At 34.9% G+C, this 23,519-nt stretch overlaps 1 protein-coding gene and 1 pseudogene across 18 annotated transcripts in view; both read right to left on the reverse strand.

Annotated features, from left to right (window-relative positions):
* Nucleotides 1-23,519, reverse strand: part of GPHN (gephyrin) — a 722,880-nt gene that overhangs the window by 441,240 nt on the left and 258,121 nt on the right. The gene's annotated exons all lie outside the window — the stretch shown is intronic.
* LOC129488853 (probable ribosome biogenesis protein RLP24) lies at nt 6,009-11,085 on the reverse strand (annotated as a pseudogene).

Below are 23,519 nucleotides of genomic sequence, written 5' to 3' on the forward strand. Positions count from 1 at the left end.
TAAAACTTATTCTTTCACTGTCCTGAGGCCAGACGTCTACAATCAGTATCAGAGATTCGAGATACTTGATTGAGGAAATCAAGGTGTTAGCAGGTCTGCACTCCCTCCAGAAACTCTAGTGGAGAATCTACTCCTAGTCTATTGCAGCTTCTGGTGGCTGCAGTATTCCTTGATTGTGGTCACATTACTCTAATCTCTGCTTTCTGCTTTCTTCTCCTATGTGTATCTTCTTCTCTTCTATCTATATGAAATTTTCCTCTGCTTCTCTCTTACGAGGACACTTGTGATTGCATTTCAGGCCAACGTTAATAATCCAGAATAATCTCTCCATCTCAAGATCCTTAACTAAATCACATCTGTAAATATGTGTTTTCATTAAAAGGTAACATTAAAAGTTCTAAGAATGAGGACCTGTTATCTCTGGGTGGCTACTATTCACTCAAGAAAAGACAATATGATGAGAAGGACATGAAAATTAAAGGTCTGTTTAATATAGTATTCGATTGATTACATAATGTAAGCTAGGTAAGGAGGGAAATGAAAGAGCTAAGGAGCCAATCAAAAAGAATTGGAGGTCTACAGTGATCAAAGGTTTATCACAGTTGAATTACTAGAGGGAGTTAAATAGAAAGAAGTGGCAACTGAAGAGAGTGATAACTGAAAATGAAAGTTATAGAGGAATGATAGTTATTAGTAATAAAAGGAGCTAGGGTGTGACCATTGGAGCCAGTGGCTTAGGAAGGATGAAGGACATCATTGGGTGAAAGATGGTGAAAGAACTGAGAGGGCTGAGAATCCTTTTATTCATCCCATTTGAATCTTTCCAGCAGTCCTTTCTTATCTATAGAGGATATGTTCCAAGATCTATACTGGATGCCTGAAACTGAAAATAGTACTAAACTCTCTACATACTGTTTTTTCCGACACACACATACCTATGATAAAGTTTAATTTTTAAATTATGAACAGTAATACATTAAGAACAATAATAAAATAAAACAACTATAACAATATACTATAATAAAAGTTATGTAAATGTGGTATCTTTGTCTCAATATTAATATTTTTGTATGGCACTTGACTGCACGTAACTGAAACTACAGAAAGTGAAACTGGATGGGGGGGACTACTACGGTATTAATATTTCTGGAATACCAGTGTTTCATGGAACATAGTGTGGCAAATGCAGAATCAATAAACATGCACATTTTAGTTACTACTAAAGGTAAAAAGCTGTGATATGTGTATATAACATATTGCACAATAGAAGGGTTGAAATAGATTCTTGTTACAATTTTCTACAGTAACTTTCATGGTTTATAGGTTTCATTAATATTAAAGGTACCATTATAGTAAAATCCAAAACTATAGAAACTGGTCCAGACAACCTAGGCAATACCATTCTGGATGCAGGAATGAGCAAAGAGTTCACGACAAACATGCCAAAAGGAATTGCAACAAAAGCAAAAATTGACAAATGGGATCTAATTAAACTAAAAAACTTCTGCAGAGCAAAATAAACTATCAACAGATTAAACAGGCAACCTACAGAATAGGAGAAAATTTTTGCAAGCTATGCATCTGACAAAGGTCTAATAGCCAGCATCTATAAGGAACTTAAACAAATGTACAAGAAGAAAATTAACAACTCTATTAAAAAGTGGGCAAAGGATATAAACAGACGCTTTTCAAAAGAAGACATACATACAGCCAACAATCATGAAAAAAAGCTCAACATCACTGATCATTAGAGAGATGCAAATCAAAACCACAATGAGATACCATCTCACACCCATTAGAATGGCTATTATTAAAAAGTCAAAAAATAACAGATGCTGGTGAGGTTGCAGAGAAAAAGGAACACGTATACACTGTTGGTGGGAGTATGAATTAATTCAAGCATTGCAGAAAGCAGCATGACAATTCCTCAAAGAGCTGAAACAGAACTTTCATTTGATCCAGCAATCCCACTACTGGGTATATACCCAAAGAAATATAAATCGTTATATCATAAAGACACATGCAACGTATATGTTCATCACAGCACTATCCACAATAGCAAAGACACAGAATCAACCTAAATGCCCATCAATGGTAGACTGGATAAAGAAAATGTACATACACATATACACCATGAAATACTATGCAGCCACAAAAAAGAACAAGATAATGTCCTTTGCAGGGACTTGGATGGAGCTGGCAGCCATTATCTTAAGTGAACTAATGCAAGAACAGAAAACCAAATACCACATGTTCTAATTTATAAGCAGGAGCTAAATGATGAGAACACATGAACACATAGAAGGGAACAACACACACTGGGGTCTATTGGAGGGTGGAGGGCGGGAGGAGAGAGATGATCAAGAAAAATAACTAATGGGTACTAGGCTTAATACCTGGGTGACAGAATAATCTGTACAACAAACCCCTATGACATGAGTTTACCTATATAACAAACCTGAACATGTACCCTTGAAGATAAAATAAAAGTTAAAAAAGGTAACATAATTTTTAAAAACTCTACATAGGATCAAATATTTAAAAATATTTTTAAAAATTGTATCAGATAAGATCCTGACTAACTACACTTTAAGAAGTGAAAGAATAATTAGAATTAAAATTTGGCATATTTCCTAGATGATTGGTAATTATTTTAAGTACTCTAGCATTATCTATATGCTTCACTGTCTTGAGACAGAATCATACCACTTCAGCCTCATGTCCCAGTATTACAATCGTCCCTTATTCCACTTCAGTATAAAGTTTCAACAATTCAAAGTCACAAATAGCTGCCCAAAGATACAAATTTTTACACATATCCACATTTTTCTACACACTGTCTAAAATGCTCTTCTCTAATGATCTTAGCAGACAAGTATATATGTATATTATATATATATCTTTTAAAATCTAGATGACTAGTCAATTATCTTGAGGAGTTGTTTCAAACATTCATCTTCTATTCCCTTAATGCATCCTTCACCCCATGAATGCTTAGAAATAAACTATATTCTACCTTTACTGCGTACCTATTTCTATGGTTTTACTGTATAACTCTGGACTATAATGTCTTGTTCTTCTGCAAAGTTGTTCTATCCATTATTGAAAGTGGGGTACTGAAGCCCCCAACTATTATTGTTTAATTGTCTGTTTGTCCCTTTAATTCTGCCAGTTTTTGCTTAATATATTTGAAACTGTTTTTGGGTACATGTATGTTTATAACTGTCATGCATGCCTAATGGATTGATCCTTTTATCATTATAAAAAGTCCTGCTTTCAAACTCACTGCTCATATAGCTCTTTTCCTACAGAATATTGAAAAGTCAAGAATAGTGTCAGCTATTCATTTCTGTGTGCCAAAACTTGGCCTGTGTTTAGAATAAAGCAGGTATGAAATAGAATTTTTAAAAATCAATTTTAGTTTTCAATAACTTAAAAGAGAGATTATCTTCTCTATAATCGTGTGGTAATCTATTCTAATTTCTCATGCCATATACTTTTTTTCCACTAGGATATATAATTTTAAAAATCCCTCATTTTGCAATTTATATTGATGTTATTTTGCTCTGTCTTGCATGTATATACCAAACAGATGGCCATACTCCTCTCCATATATACCGACTCTGTATACTAGTTGGTTAGATCATTACTCAGTTTTATCTTTAGTAACTTAAAAATTCCCAGTTAACTTTAACCTTCCTCATAAATTTGATTTTTAAATCTTTGTATATTTTTGTGGTTTTCCTCTGAGTTATCTCCAAATTCTTCAAATAGATCCATATATTTATGAATAATTTTCATCTGTGTACTCTTATTTATGTTTTGAAGTTTTGTTGGCAATTTGTAAAACACTATTCATTATGACTATTAGATCTTTTCCTGATATGTGCAAGTATTCTCTTCTTTAGTCTGTTTAGTCAATCTCAGATACACTATTGATAATTGCAATTATTTAACAATCCTTTGAGCACTTACTACATACAAACATTGTTGTATGTTGCTGGGAATCAGTGATATAATTTATTATAAATGTATGCTATTTAACTGTGGCTTGGACATGATTGATACTTGACAACTCTTCTGATTATCTTTGTGGTTGGCTCACACATCTACTGGCATGAGTAGCAACTATTCCGTTTATTCTGAAAGCAATTACTCTATGTATTCTGATAGCAATTCCAAATTTCCATTTTCCCCCTAAGCTTATAACACATACCTATATCAGATAAATTTGCCCTCTGTCTTACTAAGAAGACAGAAGTTACTGATAAAACACTTTCTACTTCTCTAGGCTCAATCCCAGAATTTTTCACTATTTTCACTCTTCATTTTCTCTCTTTTCTTTTTTTTTCTTTTTCTGTTCAAAAAGTGAGTCTGCAATAGAACAAATAGAAAGGATGATAATCTCTCTAGTACTCCTTGGAAGCCTGGATTAGAAATTGAAAAAGTACCAGGGAAAGATATACAGGGCTAGTGACTAGCAATTTAAAAATTAAAGAAATTCAGGAGAAGGACAGCCCATTGTCCTTCCTTAGAAGTCTTAGGGAGCCTCTTCCCATTAGAAGTCTGAGGGGACTAACTAAGGGAATTATATATTTAAGTCTTTAGTCTTATATACTTACTACAGAGAGTGAATATAATAAGTAGAAATGCGTAATAGGCATCTTGAAATATTTAAAGTATATCTTCTCTTTCATATTACTTTTCTTTTTGAACACATAGTTTGAAAAATTAAAAGCTTATATGAAGTAACTCTACTTATAAAGACAAAGGTGGAATTTGAGGAGAGGATTAGGACCAAGGAAGTTGAGAAGCTAACTATACTGAAAGCCATCAACAGGGACGCTAAGTTTTTTTAAAAATGGGGGGAAATAATGGACTTAGGAAAGAAAATCATAGTTGGTAAAATCACTGTTCTAAAAAGACTGGAAGCAGAGGCAAGATGAATGAAATTTTTTCTTTGTTTTGCAGCAGCTTGACTATAGTATACCTGGCTTTGTGTGTGTTTGCACATATGTATGCATGTGTACATATACATATACAAACATATTTGCATATAAAATTTATCTTGCTTTCTAAATTTTTGCTTTGATGTCTTCAATTTTACAAAATTCTCAATCAGTATTTTTTCAAATATTGTTTCTATATCATTCTGTCTATCCATCCGTCTTTTGGGAATATTACACAAGTGTCAGTCATTTTTACCATGTGCCATATGTATCTTAGGTTCCTTTGGTTTTACCTTTCATTTTTCTGTGTGTATTTCAATGTGGCGTTTTCTAATGAACTGTCTGTTCATTTACTCTGTTTTTCTGAGTCTAGTGTTTCATTCAACGTATCTAAATGCAATGAGTAACTAGTAAATATCTAAAACTATAGTTTTTCTCTTTTTTTTCAGTATTTTGCCTTCATTCCTAAAGTGTAGTCCTTCTAGGGTTCCAACTAAGTTTCCCAAGGCCCTTCTGCCTTGGCAGGGCTTAAAATTCAGCCTTTCTTCTTAGTCCCATACACCTCCTGAAATCTCTGCTAACTTGTTCAGACACTCAAATTCTGTTTATTGATGAATTTCCTGGAATTTCAACTTGTACATATAGATATGCATCTTAAGAGTTGGCTAAAGTTGGCTAATGACAGAAAGATTGTCATTTTCCACTTGGACTCCAGTCTTCCACACTAGGAACTGAAAAATGCTCTCAGGGAAAAAGTTAGGGTAAATGTGGAGTTCACTTCCAGTGCTTCTATTCTGTTCTCTCAAGAACCATTATCCCTCAAGTCCTGCTTAAACTGGTTGTTCTCCAATTCCTTCAAACAATTGTTTTATGTATTCTAGCTAGTTTTCATAGAAGCTACTCCACCATAGGTGGAACTGGAGTCTCTATTTAATGAATTCCTGAATGAGAAAGATTGAAATGAAGAACTAGTACATATCAGCTGAAGTTAATTATCTAGATATATATTTCATTCTAAATAGATGACTATATGTAGATAATAAATTATTACAGCTTTTCCATCATAGTGTACATTCAGTCGTCCTTTTTTTCTGTTTCAGTAGTACATGTGCAGGTCTGTCATATAGGTAAACTGTGTGTCATGGGAGTTTGGTGTACAGATTATTTCGTCACCCAGGTAATACGCAGAGTACCCAATAGGTAGTTTTTCGTTCCACTCCCTCCTCCCACCCACTACCCTCAAGTAGGCCCCACTGTCTGTTGCTCCTGTCTTTGTATCCATGTGTACTCCATGTTTTCCACTTGTAAGTGAGAACACATGGCATTTGTTTTTCTGTTCCTGCGTTAGTTCACTTAATAGCCTCTGGCTTCAAAGGCTGCTGCAAAATACATGCTCTCATTCCTTTATCCAGTCTACCACTGACGGGCATTTAGATGATTCCATGTCTTTGTTATTGTCAATAGTACTGCAATGAACATACATATACATGTGTGTTTATGGCAGAAGAATTTATATTCCTTTGGTTATATATCCAGTAATGGAATTGCTGGGTCACATTGTTTTTTTGTTTTTTTTTTTTTGTATTTTTAGTAGAGACAGGATTTCACCTTGTTAGCCAGGATGGTCTCGATCTCCTGACCTTGTGATCCGCCTGCCTCGGTCTCCCAAAGTGCTGGGATTACAGGCGTGAGCCACCGCGCCCGGCCAGGTAATTCTGTTTTAAGTTCTTTCAAAAATTGCCACACTGCTTTCCACAATGGGCAAATTAATTTACATTCCCATCAGCAGTGGATAAGTGTTCCCTTTTCTGTGCAACCTTGTCAGTACCTGTTCTTTTTTGACTTGAGATACCCTCTCACATCAGAAAGAATGGGAAATGGTCAATCAAGGTTCACCCTTCTGTTCTTTTTACTCAAAGATAACAGATTTCTAAAAGATTAACAGTGGTTCTACCATCACATGTTATTTTTCATTTTTTTATTATCTGGATATATAGTAGTTCAGGTTGATAGTATTTTTAACTCATTTAAAGCACCTAAGTGCATACATGCTCAACTATTAAACATGATTATCTTCTTTTTTAAAATAATAATGACTGTCCTCACAGGAGGGCAAAAGAAAAAAGTTTTTAAAAAGTCAAGTAATTCTTTAATTTTTATTATATTTTAAACTTAGGATACTAATCATGTACAACAAGTAATTATATTATCTTTATAGTTTAAATTTGTGCTATTATTTCTATACAATAGATTTACTGATTTTTCTTGATGATATATAGCTGCAGAAGTTATTCTCTGTATTTTTCCTTCAGCTTTTTAAAGGTCTCAATCCATTCTGTGCTTAACTTTTTAGACCTTTCCAAGTTTGTACCACTTCTCTGGATTTATCTCAGAATACTGTGTGAAAGTTAAAAGCATAAAATCTAGAGTCAGTTTACCTAGATCAGAATCTCAGCCCTGACCTGGCACGTATTTGTTGTGCAAGTTTAGGCAAGTTTTCTTAATTCATCTTGCATCAGTTTCCTGATCCATAAAATGATTAAAAAAAAACAACCTACCATATAGGATTAACTATATGAGTTAATCTAGGCCAAGTTTATAGAATAGTACTTGGTACAGTCCTCCCTGGGTATCCTCGAGGGACTGGTTTCAGAACACCTTCCCTCCCCCTGCAGGTAACAACATACACTAATGCTCAAGTCCCTTATATAGAAAGACACAGTGTTTGTGTGTGACCCACGAACATCCTCCCATCATATACTTTAAATCACTGGTTCCCAAACTTTTTGGCACCAGGAACTGGTTTCATGGAAGACAATTTTTCCATGTATTGGGGGGTTGGGGGCATGGTTTTGTGATGATTCAAATGCATTACATTTATTGTGCACGTTATTTCTATTCTTATTACATTGTAATATATAATGCAATAATTATACATGTCATCACAATGTACAATCAGTGGGAACCCTGAGCTTGTTTTCCTGCAACTAGACAGTCCCATCTGGGGGTGATGGGAGACAGTGGCAGATCTTCAGGCATTAGATTCTCATAAGGCGCACACAACGTAGGTCCCTCACATGTGCAGTTCACAATAGGGTTTGTGCTTCTATGAGCATCTAATGCTACCACTGATCTGACAAAAGGTGGACCTCAGGTGGTAATGGGAGTGGCTGTAAATACAGATGAAGCTTTGCTCACATGTCTGCCACTCACGTCCTGCTGTGTGACCTGATTCCTAACCGGCCATGGACCACTAGTGTTCAATGGCCCAGGGGTTGGGGAACCCTGCTTGAAATCAACTCTAGACTACTTATGATACCTAATACAGTATGAATATTATATAAATAGTTGTAATATGGTATTTTTTATTTGTATTACTTTTATTGTCTTTCTCTAAATATTTTTTATCTGCAGATGGTTGAATTCACAGATGTGGAGGAACTCACGGATGTGGACGGCTGACAGTATATAGTATGCATGTAAATAAGTGTTAGGTATTATTATTTGCCTTTAGCCAAAATTGAAGATAGAAGACATTCTGATTTCTATTACCATATAATCTATGACTTAAAGACCAAAATAATTTTGGAAAATAAATGTAGCTATTGTTTTAAAATATGGTCAAAATTGATTCCTAAAAGCCTTTGATTAGAAACTCCCCTGTTTAACACTGGTAAATACAGTCATCCTTACTGAGGTTAAATGGGTACCTTTTTACCTCACCATTCTTTTTTTCTACTATTTTGGTAAATGTGGCCACCATACTTTTGAGAAGAGTCTTTGCTTCCACTTTATTCGGGAAGAAAAGAGAATTAGAATCTACTGAGCATTTCTAATAGGCATTGTGTTAGGCATTTTTACATATACTGTTTCAGCACTATACCTGAGGTTCAGAAAAGTTAACTTGCTCAAGGTTATGAACAGAATACAGTCTGCTACTTAGAACAATGCCATACCAGAGCCCAGACTTTTTTTTTTTTTTTTTACTATGTGACACTTCTCTGCAAATCCATATATTTCTTAGAATTAAATTGTCATATATAAATGCTGTCATAAAGACAAGACTGTTCTTCAGATTTTACACCATGGAAAGGTAATTAACATTAGAGATGTTGACCATAATACATTCCTCATTTTAAAGAACTTTCACATAGGTTGGCCACTGGAATAGAATCAGTTTGTATTATTATGCCTTACATAATTCTTAAAGAGAAAGTAGTTTACAAAGAAGCAAATTAGGAAATCTTTCAAGAACTTTAACATTCTGACATGAACCATTGGTAATTAGTATATTAATTAGAAGCCTTTATTTAGAAATATGCCATTTCTCTTATTTGCAGTTTTATTTAGTAGTCATATTTTTAATGAACAGTAGTAAAATTCCATTTTAATTCTTTTTTTTTTTTTTCACCTTTCAAAAGGTTTTATTTTATGTGCAAATAATGAACAGATGGTGTACCCATAAATTCTACTTTCTGGAAACAGGAGCTTTTTAAAAGAAAACCACATAATAACTTTTAAAAGACACTGGGATTCCTCTGCTTCTAGATCATTGCTAGGCTAGAAAAATAAAGTTTGTTCTACCAGGACTCACAAGTTAAAACTGAGTATTCTCCCCAGTACTTTGGAAGGCCGAGACGGGTGGCTCACGAGGTAAGGAGATCAAGACCATCCTGGCTAACATGGTGAAACCCAGTCTCTACTAAAAATACAAAGAAATTAGCTGGGAGTGGTGGTGGGTGCCTGTAGTCCCAGCTATTCGGGAGGCTGAGGCAGGAGAATGGCGTGAACCCGGGAAGCAGAGCTTGCAGTGAGCTGAGATTGCGCCACTACACTACAGCCTGGGCCACAGAAAGAGACTCCGTCTCAAAAAAAAAAAAAAGAACTGAGTATTTCTCCAAAGTGGAAATTATCTAGAGTGTAGTGTCACTCCAGGCAAAGATTATTCAGTTCTCATCCCCAACATCCACAACTACCTATCAGAAGGGTTAAACCAGGTCAAAGCAGTGCAGCATAATTAAGCTTCATCAAACAATGTCATTATGCTCTTCTAAGACGCAAATAAACCAAAACATGAAATACTAAAATCAAAATAATATTTGACACTGTCATACAAATTGTTAGTTTCTTGTTGTATCCCCACTTCTATAACATTAATAAAGGGAATATTTTACTGTAAATAATATTTTATTTTATCACTAGCCATGAATTTTTGTCATTAGTTATTATACAAATGCTGCCTAGTGCTATTATCCAAATGGCATAACCATTTTAACGTCCACAATTCACTTGTATAGTTATAAGTAGAATTTTCATGATTTACATAAGTACATCTATCAGTGAAAATTTAGCACTGAGATGCAATCTAATATCCGTAATATCTGATGTTTTGTAAATGAACATGTAGGAAAGATATATTAATCACTTTTCATTTAAGTGACCTATGTAAAAAAATAAACTAACAATTTAGCAGTTCCAAGTCTCCAAAGGGCATCTTCAAATGTACATAAAAGAAATGGTTACAGAGATTTTTAAGAAGCATCTTCCATGTCCACATCCTCTTGTAACTGCTATACCATTTTCTCTTCCAACTGCTTCTCTTTGCCTGCAAGAGGGGCTCGGATAAGATGGATGTTTTGCTTGACTTCTTTGATATCTTGAACTTTCTGTCGCTCTTTTTCTTCAATCTGTTCATTATAAATTTCGCTTGGCATTTCTGCTTGATCTCTTCAACTCTCTTCATTGCATCAATAGTTTTATTCCATAGCTCTCTCTGTATTTGATAGGTTCATTTCTACGTTTTTCAAATTCAAATGAATTATCCACTATAAGCTCTTTGCCAGCTGCTTCATGGAATGCTTTGGTTCACCTAACTTTGCGAGGATTATGCTTCTTTTTAAAGTTTTTATGACATTTAGATTTACAAAATCTGAACACCTTGCAGTCATTGTGGATGAACATCATGCTGTGGCCAGGGTAGATGGGCCCTGAACAGAAATAACACTTCTCGATATGCATGTTGAATCCATGTGGGCCCCCACCAACCCATTGTAATTATTTCATATAATATGGATACAATAAACATTCATTAAAAACTTAGAGATTATATGACAATTTGACAGACCTCATATAAATTAACCTCTTACGACATACAAAGAGTACAAAACATAATTAAATGAGATTAGAGTAATTTTTAAACTACATAAGAAACATTGTGGCTCTCTAAAGATTTATAAAGACTGTTGACACACCACTAAAATTTTATCTATTTATTAAAATAATACTTCTAAACACTTTTGTTCTTTCACTGAATATTCACTGAGAATTTATTATGTGCTAGGCATTATTTCATGTGCTAAATGGAAAGCAGTGAACAAAACAAATATAGTAATTGTATTCATGGATCTTACATTCTACCAGGGGAAATGGGTAGTAAATGAATAAGTAGAAAATTTCAAATATTGTAAGTGTTGTAAAGAAAGCATTATAAAGAGGATGATGTGACATAATGCATGAAAACTACTTTAGATTGGGTGGTGCTATTTAACCTCTGAGAAAGCAATAATTTAAACAGAGGCCTGTGATTATCTTAGTAATTGTATACATGTAAAATAATACATCTATTCTAAAAATATGCAAAAACTATAATTCAAAAGTTTCTCTAATTTAAATTTTCAACATTTGATTTTAATTAGTGATATTACATATTTCACTTATGTATACAGTGCACAGACCCTATAAAGCAGTCACACAATGGAAACTACAAAACAACCAGCTAACAACTTCACCATATGATCAAAGCAGCCTCATATATCAATATTAACCTTGACTGTAAACAGTCTAAATGCTGCACTTAAAAGTAACAGAGTTGCAAGTTGGATAACAAAACCAGATTCATCCCTCTGCTGTCTTCAACAGACCCATTTCACGTTACACCAACAGGCTTAAAGAGTTGGAGAAATACTATGCAAATGGAAAACAAAAAAGAGCAGGGGTTGCTATTCTTACCTCAGATAAAAAAGGCTTTAAACCAACAACTTTAAACCAACTTATCTCAGATAAAAAAGACTTTAAATCAACAACAATATTATGGTAATATTGTTATTTGCATCAGTGCAATAAGAATCCATTTTCTTTTGCAACAGGACACAATTAGGGAAACTTTGTTTTACCAAGGCTTTGAGTAGAAGGTTACGCTTTCCTTTAAGGAATCAAGCTTGACTTGCAGAGCCAGTAAAAGCCCCTTGGGAAAACTGGCCTCATACCTTGTCTACACAGTCCCTGTACAGGGTTCCTAACCTGTGGTGAGTGAAGAATGTCACTTTCTAATAGACCCAGGAACCCCAAGTTATCTTGGGACCTCAAGAGTGGAATTTACCCAACTTACAGGCATTTGAGGGTAGAAACCCATGGCTGGGCTTGGCTTTAAGAAAGTCTTATCTGAGATTCCTTGTGGAACAGAGTTCCATCAAAGCCAATTTTAAAAGCCTATGTGAAAAATAATTATTCTTGCTGTACTTTATGCAAATATTCAAGCCAAGTATAAGATTAAAATTTATTTTGCAAACAACTCAGCATGAGGACTGGAGAGAGAAAAATTATGTTTCAAAACTTATCATACACTTGCCATTAAATTCTAATCTCATAATTTGTTTTTAAGTTTTTGCCTACATTTTAGACTAACCCTGTGAACCAAACAGTGGTCTCTGGCTGCAGCTCAGAAGAAACAGAGGGATGGGTAAAGTAAAAATCTGGATCAATATTCTAGTTCTGGGCAGTTATCCTGCAACTCCTGCCAGGTGATAGAAATAAACGGGATGCCCATAACCTGGAGGTTTCTTTGGGAAAATAAGGCCAAAGGAGCTAACCAAAGCCAAGCCCCATGCACCCAAACCTTAGCAGGTACAACTATAGTCACCAGTTATCCTGGCATGGTGGCAGCCTCAGGATTTCTAAGCTGTCCTTACCCTCTTTTTTCATTTTGATACATGTCTTCTAATAACCCGGCTTCTCTCTTCTCGCCTTCAGGCCATCAAACTCAAAATGGTCATGCAACTGTAGCTTCAAACGATGGCTCCCTTTTATTGGGGATCCTTAGACAAGGCTCTGAGGGAGATTTGACTGCTATTTTCCCCAAACAGTGCCCTCTATCAGCAGAAAGCAGTTAAGATCGTCTTCATTCCTATTCTAATGGCAGTTAGATGCACCTTTTCAGAGGGGGGAAAATTAGAGTGATAGGAGGCAGCCAAATGCCTAGGCAGATAGGGGGTGGGTCCCCTGTGAAATCCCACCTTCAAGCCAAAGACAGTTTAAAGCCTGAAAGCCATGCTACAAGTTTAATCTTTGGACTGGATTGATAACTTGTCTTCCTGTTTGGCAGCCTTTCCTCTGATTGATCCCCACCTTCACCTATCTTATACATACCTACCCTTTCCTAATTGGTTTTCTACTCTGTTGTGCCCACCTTTGAGTGGTGTCTTCACTTTAACCTTTTTTGCATAATCACAAACCAATCAGCACATACTAAGTCCATAAAAGGCCCAGGACCAGCTACATGGGGAATTTTCCCACCTTTGGTGGGGGAAACACCCCTTCCACCACATCCCCCCTTGGCTGAGAATTTTTCCTTTCACTTAATAAATTCTATTCCACTCACTGTCCAATGTCCACATGCCTGCCTAATTCTTCCTGGTTGTGAGAAAAAAACTCGGACCTAGCTGAGTTAAGGAGCAGAAAGACCCCAACACATTCACATGGTAAAAATAACTACAATGTTAGGGAAGCGCATACAGTAAAAAGTTTTCCTCCCTACACTGCCATACCAGATTTTTATGTGTCCCTCTATGCATATAAAAGCAATTGTAGCCAGGTGTGGTGGCTCACGCCTACAATCCCAACACTTTGGGAGGCCGAGGTTGGCAGATTACTTGAGGCCAGGAGTTCGAGACCAGCCTGGCCAACGTGGTGAAACCCTGTCTCTACTGAAAATACAAAAGTTAGCTGGACAGGGTGGTACGTGCTTGTTATCGCAGCTACTCGGGAGGCTGAGGCAGGAGAATCCCTTGAACCCGGGAGGTGGAGGCTGCACTGAGCTGAGATCGTGCCACAGCACTCCAGCCAGGGTGACAGAGTGAGAACTGGTCTCAATCAATCAATAAATGCAATTGCACTTATATCTCCCATTTTACATTTGTATGTGTATGTATGTGTGTGTGTGCGTGTATATATATATCCCTTTTTAATGCAAGTATACACACTATTGTGCATATTTTTCTGACAGCAATTAAGGTTTACATATACTTTTGAAAAAGATGGTTTTATGTAACAAATAACTTCTAGTTCTTGGAGATTTTATCAAATGTGGTTCAAATAAAATATACCAATGAGTTTTAATTTTTTCATAACTCCATGGTTTTCCTGGATTCCCCACCTCCACCTCATACATACCCACTCTCAAAGTATCTGGCTCTACACAATTTCCTTCTCCTTTCACTCCCCTATTACTGCTAACTGCATTGGTTTTAATGAAATAATAGAAAATTTAATGAGCTGAACTCAAGTTATCTGTGGGATATGTAAGAAAATAACTAATTTCGGTAATTCAAAGACCACTACGTGCTACTTCATTAATTATCAGGGATTTCTATTTCTGTCTAACAGAATTAGTTTAGAAGTATGCCTGTTCTGTTTTACATGATTCAGACTTAAATAAACATCATAACCTAGATTTATTAACTTCATTCTCATTATCAAAGGTGACTACTATTCTCAGCACACGTAAAATAACCAAAAGCATTTATTTATTTGAGGATCTTATGACAATTACATGTACCTTAATTTTATAACCATCTCTTAATTAATGAAGAACTAGGTATATGGTACAAAGTTAATGTTGCCATCCAAAAGACAGTAAAAACAAATGATTCAAGTCCAGGATTGAACGCTTAAAAACTTATGTGTTCTTGGAGCAAATAATTTTTTTAATCTAAACTCCATATTGCTTGCTTATAAAATGGAAATGCAGTTGATTCTCCATATCCATGGAGGATTGGTTCCAGGACCGCCGTGGATACAAAATGAAGAGGATGCTCGAGTTCTATTGGCCCTCCACATCTGTGGATTCCACATCTGTGGATGCAAAGCACAGTTGCACCCCTGCCTACACAACCACAGGTTTAGATAAGAAACCTGTGGATATGGAGGAATGACAGTAATATCATCATATGCCTCACAAGATTACTGTGAGCAACAAACATTAAAAAAATATGTTAGGGCACTTTGTAAAGTTGAAAAAAAGCATTAAATAAATGATAGCTGTTAAATATTGACATGTACATATGCAATGAATATTCATATTTATTATATGTATATTAAATCGGCATGTACTCCATAAATACTTTTAAAGTTAATTTGTAGGGCAAGACATTCAAATTCATGAATATACTCAACAAATACTTCTTTGAGCAACTTCTACCATGTGCCCCACAATATCCTGGGGTTAGAGGTAAAGGAGAGAATAAGATGGACAATCTTTGTGTTTATACAACTTATAATAAAGAGAGGAAGACATTAAGCAGATAAATGCACACATATTAATTAATTACAAATGTGATAAGTTGGCAGGGAGAAACTCTTGAAAGTCAGGACAAGTGGATTACCTCGTACTTCTCTTGCTCATTCACCAGCCCAAATGTTTATTTGGTATCATGCTAGAAAGCTCTCTTATTAACTATTATTTTCCTTTTGTCCACTTTAGAGACAGCACAATGCATTTAAATTAGTACCTTTCCAATTCTGACTCATGCTTGAAATATATGAAAGAAAAGCATTCTAATTTGGGGAGGGAAGTATTTTATCTCATAACATTGGTTGATGATGTTAATGGGTCACAAGAATTTTTAAGAAATTTTAAAATTATTTAAAAATATGTGACTAAATAATTCTAGCTACACACTGATGTAAGATTTTACAGAACCATAAATCATAAAGAAAGGTACCTGAAAAAAATCACCAGAAAATAATGGTAGTTAAATAGCTCTAAAAAGTCTACAATTCAAAGAGCCAAAGAACATATGGAAATTTTGCCAATAAAAGGAGTGCACTTTAAATGACTTCTGAGGAACTGTATTATTTATGAGTTACTTGCTCATTTTTATAAGGCTTAAAGCACTGAGACAAACTTGAAAATTTTCCCAGAGCCAGATTTGTGACATAAATTTAGAGTAACAGCAAGCTTCATTTAAAACCTGTGTTATGCAGTTATGCTCTAATAGATTAATATTAAGCAAACATAGTCAGTAAAGTCAAGCAATAAATACATTTAATTCCTACCAGAAAACACCACTGAATGTTTAAAAATATTTGGCTTGCATGAACTTTACCTGATACCTCTATATAACCGATACTCTCTATACCTCTATAAATCCATATTCTTAGACAGTGAAGTCACCAGCTAATAGCATTGTTTTGCACAAAATCAGAGACAGAGATTTATTAGAAATTTAATTTCTAAGAAAGTAGGAAGACTACAAAATTAACAGTCATATATTTTTATTTAAGTTCTGCTGATTAATGTTTTGAGTGCAGGATTTCATCATACAGCATTGTAAGATTATTAAAATACTGTCTAAATAAGACCAAGTAGTTCAATGTTAACATATTTTATAGGTTTCCATAAAAGTGCAGGAAAAACAAATATAAAACACCAACTTAGGCTATATAATTGATTCTTAGTAAAGTTCACATTCCCACAGTTCACATTCATAGCACTTGAGATATAATGACATCTTCTCTGAAGTCTATAAAAAAGGCTATTTTAATTTTTTTAATGAAGAAAAAATTAGTGTGATTTCTGTATAGGCACAATAGTACAAAGTGAGCTTGGTATAACAAGATTAGTATAGAAATAAAATTTAATTATTTAATAATTTTACAGAATAGTAGAAAATAAGTAGATCTTATTTCTATTATTGCATTATTTATATTACTCTAGAAAACCTTAATAAGATTTAAGATTGTGTTTTAAAAGGCCTATCTAACACATTTCTTCACCTGTTGCATAACTTACACATATGATTCACTATAGAGAGAAGTACATTTCACAGTTTTATTTTATTATTATCAGATTATCTGATTATCTTTTATGTATAGTTATCATTCTGTATTATGTTATGAAAGTCACTAGTAGTATAAATTGAATATTCAGTATAATTAAATTACTATCAGTTTTCCCTCATAAATTTCTGGTGGGAGTATAAAATGGCACAGTCACTTTGGAAAACTTTAAGTTTCTCAGAATGCTGAAGACAGAGTTACCATATGACCCAGAAATTCTACTACGAATAAGTACTTATCTAAGAGAAATAAAAACATAATGTTTGTACAAACACTTGTAAATGAATGTTCATACCATTATTGATAATGGACAAAAAGTGGAGAACTCAAATATCCATTAACTGATGAATAAATAAACAAAATGTGATAAACTCAAATAATGGATTACTATCCAGAAATAAAAAAGAAAGAACTACTAAAACATGCTTCAATATAGAAGCATCTTAAAAAATGCTCAGTGAAAAAAGCTAAACACAAAAATCCCTACATGTTATATAATTCTATTGCTATGAAAAGTCTAGAACAGGCAAATCTATAAAGATAGGAAGTAGATTTGTGGTTACATAGTCTTAAGCTGCAGGTGGGAGAGAAAAAAAGTGACTGGTAATGGGCACAAAGATTTCTTGTGGGATGATGGAAATGTTTGAAATTACATTGTGGTGACAGTGGCAAAAATAAGTATCCTAAAAATCATTGAATTGTGCACTTAAAGTAAGTAAATTTTATGGTATATAAGGTATATCTCAATAAAGCTATTTTTATAAATTATATTAGTTTTATTTTTCCCTTTCTAGCTGCATGATTGCTTCATTAAGGCAGTCTAATAAATAAAACCAATAATGCAAGCAGTTTTCCTGTTGGATCAGTAGATTATCTTTTGTTTTCACATCAATTGATGTGTGAAAAGATAATAGAATATAACTTTCTTTAAAATGTTTTTTTTTGGCAGAATAGAAACTATAAAAGTTAGCTATGACTGCCACCCTAAAACTCAGCAGCTTAAAACAATCATAACTTATTATTTATCCTAAATCTGTGCACTGCTTAAAAAATGGCTGCTCCAGGCTGGGCTCAACTGGGTTCATTCATGAGTACATGGCTAACTGAAGAATTATCTGATCCAGGCCTGGGGGTAGCTCTCCCCCATGTATCTCTCATCCTTCTCCTGAGACCAAAATACTGTCACACATATTCTTATTGCATGGTAGATGTACAAGAGAGTAAGTATATACCCAGGGGCACTATCCATTGATAATAACAAGTTAAGTGGTCAAATACAAATTCATAAGGCAAGGAAGTCCACTCCACCCCCAACAGTGGGTTCCTAAAAAATTATATGGCAAAGGGCTTTGACGGACATGGTTGAAAATCAGGGCCAATAACAGAATCTACCATAAAGTGGGTGTATCAGGATTCAATGCTACTGATTCTATCTTACAATTATTTATTAGATCAATCTCTCTTCTCTCTTTTTTTTTTTTACCACTGCTACTGCTTCACTTTAGGGATTCCTGACTTAGATTAACATGTTGGTCTCCTGTCTCTAGTCTCAGCTCTTTCTTGTCCATTATAGTCTTGTTGTTTAAGAAACACGTTTTTTTATTGTGCTTCACTTTATTGTGCTTTTCACAACCTGAAGGTTTCTGGCAACCCATGTCAAGGAAGTCTGCTGGGGCCATTTTTCCAAGTGCATGTGCTCACTTCACGTCTGTGTCACGTTTTAGTAATTCTCATAGTATTTAAAACTTTTTCATTAATATTATGTCTGCTATTGTAAACTGTAATAATTAATCTTTGATATTACTCTTGTAATTGTTTGGGGTCAACATGAATTCAGCCCCTATAAGACAGGGAACTTAATCAGTAAATGTTGTGTGTGTTCTGACTGCTCCACCGGCTGGCCATTTTCCTATCTCTCTCCCTCTTCTTGGGCCTCCTTATTCCTTGAGACACAACAACATCAACGTTAGGCTAATTAATAACTCTACAGTGGTCTCTATTCAAGTGAAAGGAAGAGTCACATATCTCTCACTTTAAATCTAAACCTAGAAATGAATAAGCTAGAGAAGAAAGCATGTCAAAAGCTGAGATAACCTGCTCTTATGGCAAAAAGCCAAGTAGTGCATACAAAGGGAAAGTTTTTGAAAAAAATTAAAAGTGCTACTCCAGTGAATACACAAATGATAAGAGAGAGAAAGCCTTATTGCTAATATGGAGACAGTCTGAGTGGTCTAGATAGAAGCCACAACATTTCCTTAAGCCAAAGCCTAATCCAGAACAAGGCCCTAATTCTCTTCAATTCTATGAAGGCTGCGAGAGGTGAGGTAACTGCAGAAGAAAAGTTGGAAGCTAGCAGAAGTTGCTTCATGAGGTTTAAGAAGCTGTATCTGTAACAAAAACATACAAGGTAAAGCAGCAAGTGCTAGTGTAGAAGCTGCAGTAAGTTATCCAGAAGATCTCGCTAAGATCATTGATGAAGGTGGCTATTCTATATAACAGAATTTCAATGTAGATAAAACAACCTTAAATACTGGAAGAAGATACCATCTAGGACTTTCACGTCTGGAGAGGAAAAGTCAATGCCTGGTTGACTCTCCTGGTAGGGACTAGTGCAGCTAGTGACTTTAAGTTGAAGCCAATGCTCATTGACCATTCTGAAAATACTAGGGTCTTCAAGAATTATGCTAAATCTATCCTGCAGGGCTCTACAAATGGAGAGTTTCTGCACACCAAAAGAAACTATCAACAGAGTAAACAGACAACCTACAGAATGGGAGAAAATTTTTGCAAACTATGCATCTGACAAAAGTCTAGTATCCAGCATCTACAAGGAACTTAAACAAATTTAAAAGAAAAATCCAAACAACCCCATTAATAAGTGGGCAAACGACATGAACAGACACTTCTCAAAAGAAGACATACATGCAGCCAACAAGCATATAAACAAAAGCTCAACATCACTGATCATTAGAGAAATGACAATGAAACCACAATGAAATATCATCTCAGAGCCATCAGAATGGCCATTAAAAAGTTCAAAAATAGGCCGGGCGTGGTGGCTCACGCTTGTAATCCCAGCACTTTGGGAGGCCGAGGCAGGCGGATCACGTGGTCAGGAGATCGAGACCACAGTGAAACCCCGTCTCTACTAAAAAATACAAAAAATTAGCCAGGCGTGGTGGCGGGCGCCTGTAGTCCCAGCTACTTGGAGAGGCTGAGGCAGGAGAATGGCGTGAACCCAGGAGGCGGAGCTTGCAATGAGCTGAGATCGCGCCACTGCACTCCAGCCTGGGTGACAGAGCCAGACTCCGTCTCAAAAAAAAAAAAAAGTTCAAAAATAACAGATGCTGGTGAGGTTGCAAAGAAAACAGAATGCTTATAGACTGTTAGTGGGAATATAATTGGTTCAACCATTGTGAAAGACAGTGTGGTGATTCCACAAAGACGTAGAGACAGAAATACCATTCAACCCAGCAATCCCATTATTGGGTATATATCCAAAGTAATATAAATCATTCTATTATAAAGACACGTGAATGTGTAGGTTCACTGCAGCACTATTCACAAGAGCAATGTTTCTTTCAGGAGGCTTTAGAAGATCATGACGAAAATGTAAGTACTAAAATTTTTTCAATATCATTTATTGTTTTTCTGCTACTTTTAAAAATTCTGTGACTTCTAAAAAAAAGAATGCTATAAATACAGACTTCACATTGATAAGAAAATAACAATAATTAATTCTGATCCAAGACCAACAAAATCAGAAAACCAGCCAAATGATATCCCAGCAATACAAAATCTTTATTTTTAGGTCACTTGTCCCAACTTACCTCGTTTGCTGGAATCCAAACCAAAGCAACCTAGTACAATTAGGAGTAATAGTAACATGGGGCAATAAGTCAGAAGTAGCAAAGTAATGAAGTCTTAGAACTGGTTTAATCAAACCTTGATTTCATTTGTTTTTGGATTCAAGCATCACATTTTTGGCATTGATAAAATACAAGAGGGCCAGTGATATTTAGAATTTTACAAAACATTGGTAAGCTTTAATTTACCTTTTTCCTGCTACCAAAAAATTAAAGAACTACATGTTGACATTATTATGAATCAACTTTACCTGTGTTTAAATAAGGGAGGGGGCACCAAGGTCATCCTCCTCCCTCACCTTCACTAAGTTAATGTATTTCTGTATTTTCCTCTCTACATCTTTTTGGAGCCTTAAGACCATGGCTACTACTGGTGTCCTAGTCCTTTCCTTATTTCCTGACTTGGAAAACAGAGCACTACAATTATAAGTCTGATTTTAGTATCAGAGTAGTGATACGTCCTTGCAGAGCCAAAATTGGAATCCCAGCCAAGGAATGTCTTCTGAAAGAACTCAGAATCTTAAAAGAGATGATGTGCAAAAAAAATGAATCTAAACACAGACCTGACACCCTTCACAAAAATTAATTCAAAATGAATCAGACCTAAATGTAAAACATAAAAACATATAACTCCTAGAAGATAATAGAAGAATATTTAGATGACCTTGGGTTGGTAATAACTTTTCAGATATGACAGCAAAGGCAACATCCTTGGAATAAAGAAATAGGTTGGATTTCATTAAAATTAAGAACTCTGTTGACAGCAAAACTAGGTGACTATAGTCAACAATAATTTATTGTACATATAAAAATAATTAAAAGAGTATAAATGGATTGTTTGTAACACAAAGAAAGGATAAATGCATGAGGTGATGGATACTCCATTTACCCTGATGCAATAATTACACATTGTATGCCTATATCAAAATATCTCATGAATCCTACAAATACACAGACCTACTACATGCCCGCAAAAATTAAAAATTGAAAAAAAAAACCTGCTTTGTAAAAGGCACTGTGAAAGGAACGAACAGACAAGCCACAGACTGGAAGAAAATATTTTCAAAAGGCAAATCTGATAAAGAATTGTTATACAAAATATACAAAGAGATTTTAAAACTCAACAATAAGAAAATGAACAACCCTATTGAAAAATGAGCCAAGGACCTTAACAAACACATCACCAAAGAAGATACACAGATGGCAAATAATAGTGTGAAAAGATACTCCACATCATCTATCATCAGTAAAATGCAAATTAATAAAACAAGGAGATATGACTATAAGCCTATTAGAATGTTCAATATTCAGAACACTGAACAAAGGCTGGCAAGAATGTGAAACAACAAGAAGTCTCATTTATTGCTGGTGAGAATGCAAAATGGTATAGCTACTTTGGAAGACAGTCTGGTGGTTTCTTACAAAACTAAACATACAGTACCACATGATGCAGCAATCACAATCCATGGTATTTACTCAAAGGAATTGAAAACTATGTCCACATAAAAGCCTGTATATGGATATTTATACAGACTTTATTCATGATGGTCAAAACTTGTAAATAACGAAGATGTCCTTCAGTAGGTGAGTGGATAAACAACTCATTTCTTTTTGCTCAATGGTAAAAAGAAATAAGCTATCAAACCATGAAAAGACATGGAGGAAACTTAAACACATATTACTAAGTAAAAGAAGCCTATCTGAAAAGGACACACACTATAAGAGTCCATCTGTATGACATTTTGGAAAAGGCAAAACTATAGAGACATTAAAAATATCAGTGGTTGCTGGTGGCTTGTGAGGAGAAAGGGATGAATAGGTAGAATACAGAGGATTTTTAGGGCAGTGGAACTACTCTAGATTATACTACATATTGAGTATTCTGAAGCTGCAAATCTGAAATCTGAAATGCTCCAAAACCTGAAAAACTTTAAGCACCAACATGACACTACAAGTGGAAAATTCCACACTTGACATCTTTGCTTTCTTATAGTTCATTTTAAGCAAACTTTGCTTCATGCATAAAATTATTTAAAATATTGGATAAAATTACCTTGAGGCCATGTGTAGATGAAACATAAATAAATTTAATGTTTAGATTTGGGTCCTATCTCTAATATCTCTCACTACATATATACACATATTCCAAAATCCAAAATCAGAAACAATTTGGTCTCAAACATTTTGGATAAGGGATATTCAACCTGTATAATGGTGTCATAATACATTTGTCCACACCCATGGAATATACAACACCAACAGTGAATCCTACTATAAAGTACGGACCGGGTAATAATGATACTTCAATGTAGCTTCAATGGCAACAAATATACCACTCTGGTAAGGAATGTTGATAATGGGGGAGGCTATGCATGTAAGGGTGCAGGGGGTATATGGGAAAATCTCTGAGCTGTCTGCTCAATTTTGCTATGAACCTAAAACTGCCAAAAAATAAAGTCTATTTTAAAAGTCTATAAATGCTGTGAATTCCAACAAACATCAATTAAAAGTAGGTTATTACAATTCCATATACCATAGAAAGCTTGTGATAGCTTTTGCAATTTAAATTTAAAAATGAGTTTATTAATAA

Source organism: Symphalangus syndactylus, chromosome 8, assembly GCF_028878055.3.
Source record: "Symphalangus syndactylus isolate Jambi chromosome 8, NHGRI_mSymSyn1-v2.1_pri, whole genome shotgun sequence".
Classification (NCBI taxonomy): Eukaryota; Metazoa; Chordata; class Mammalia; order Primates; family Hylobatidae; genus Symphalangus; species Symphalangus syndactylus.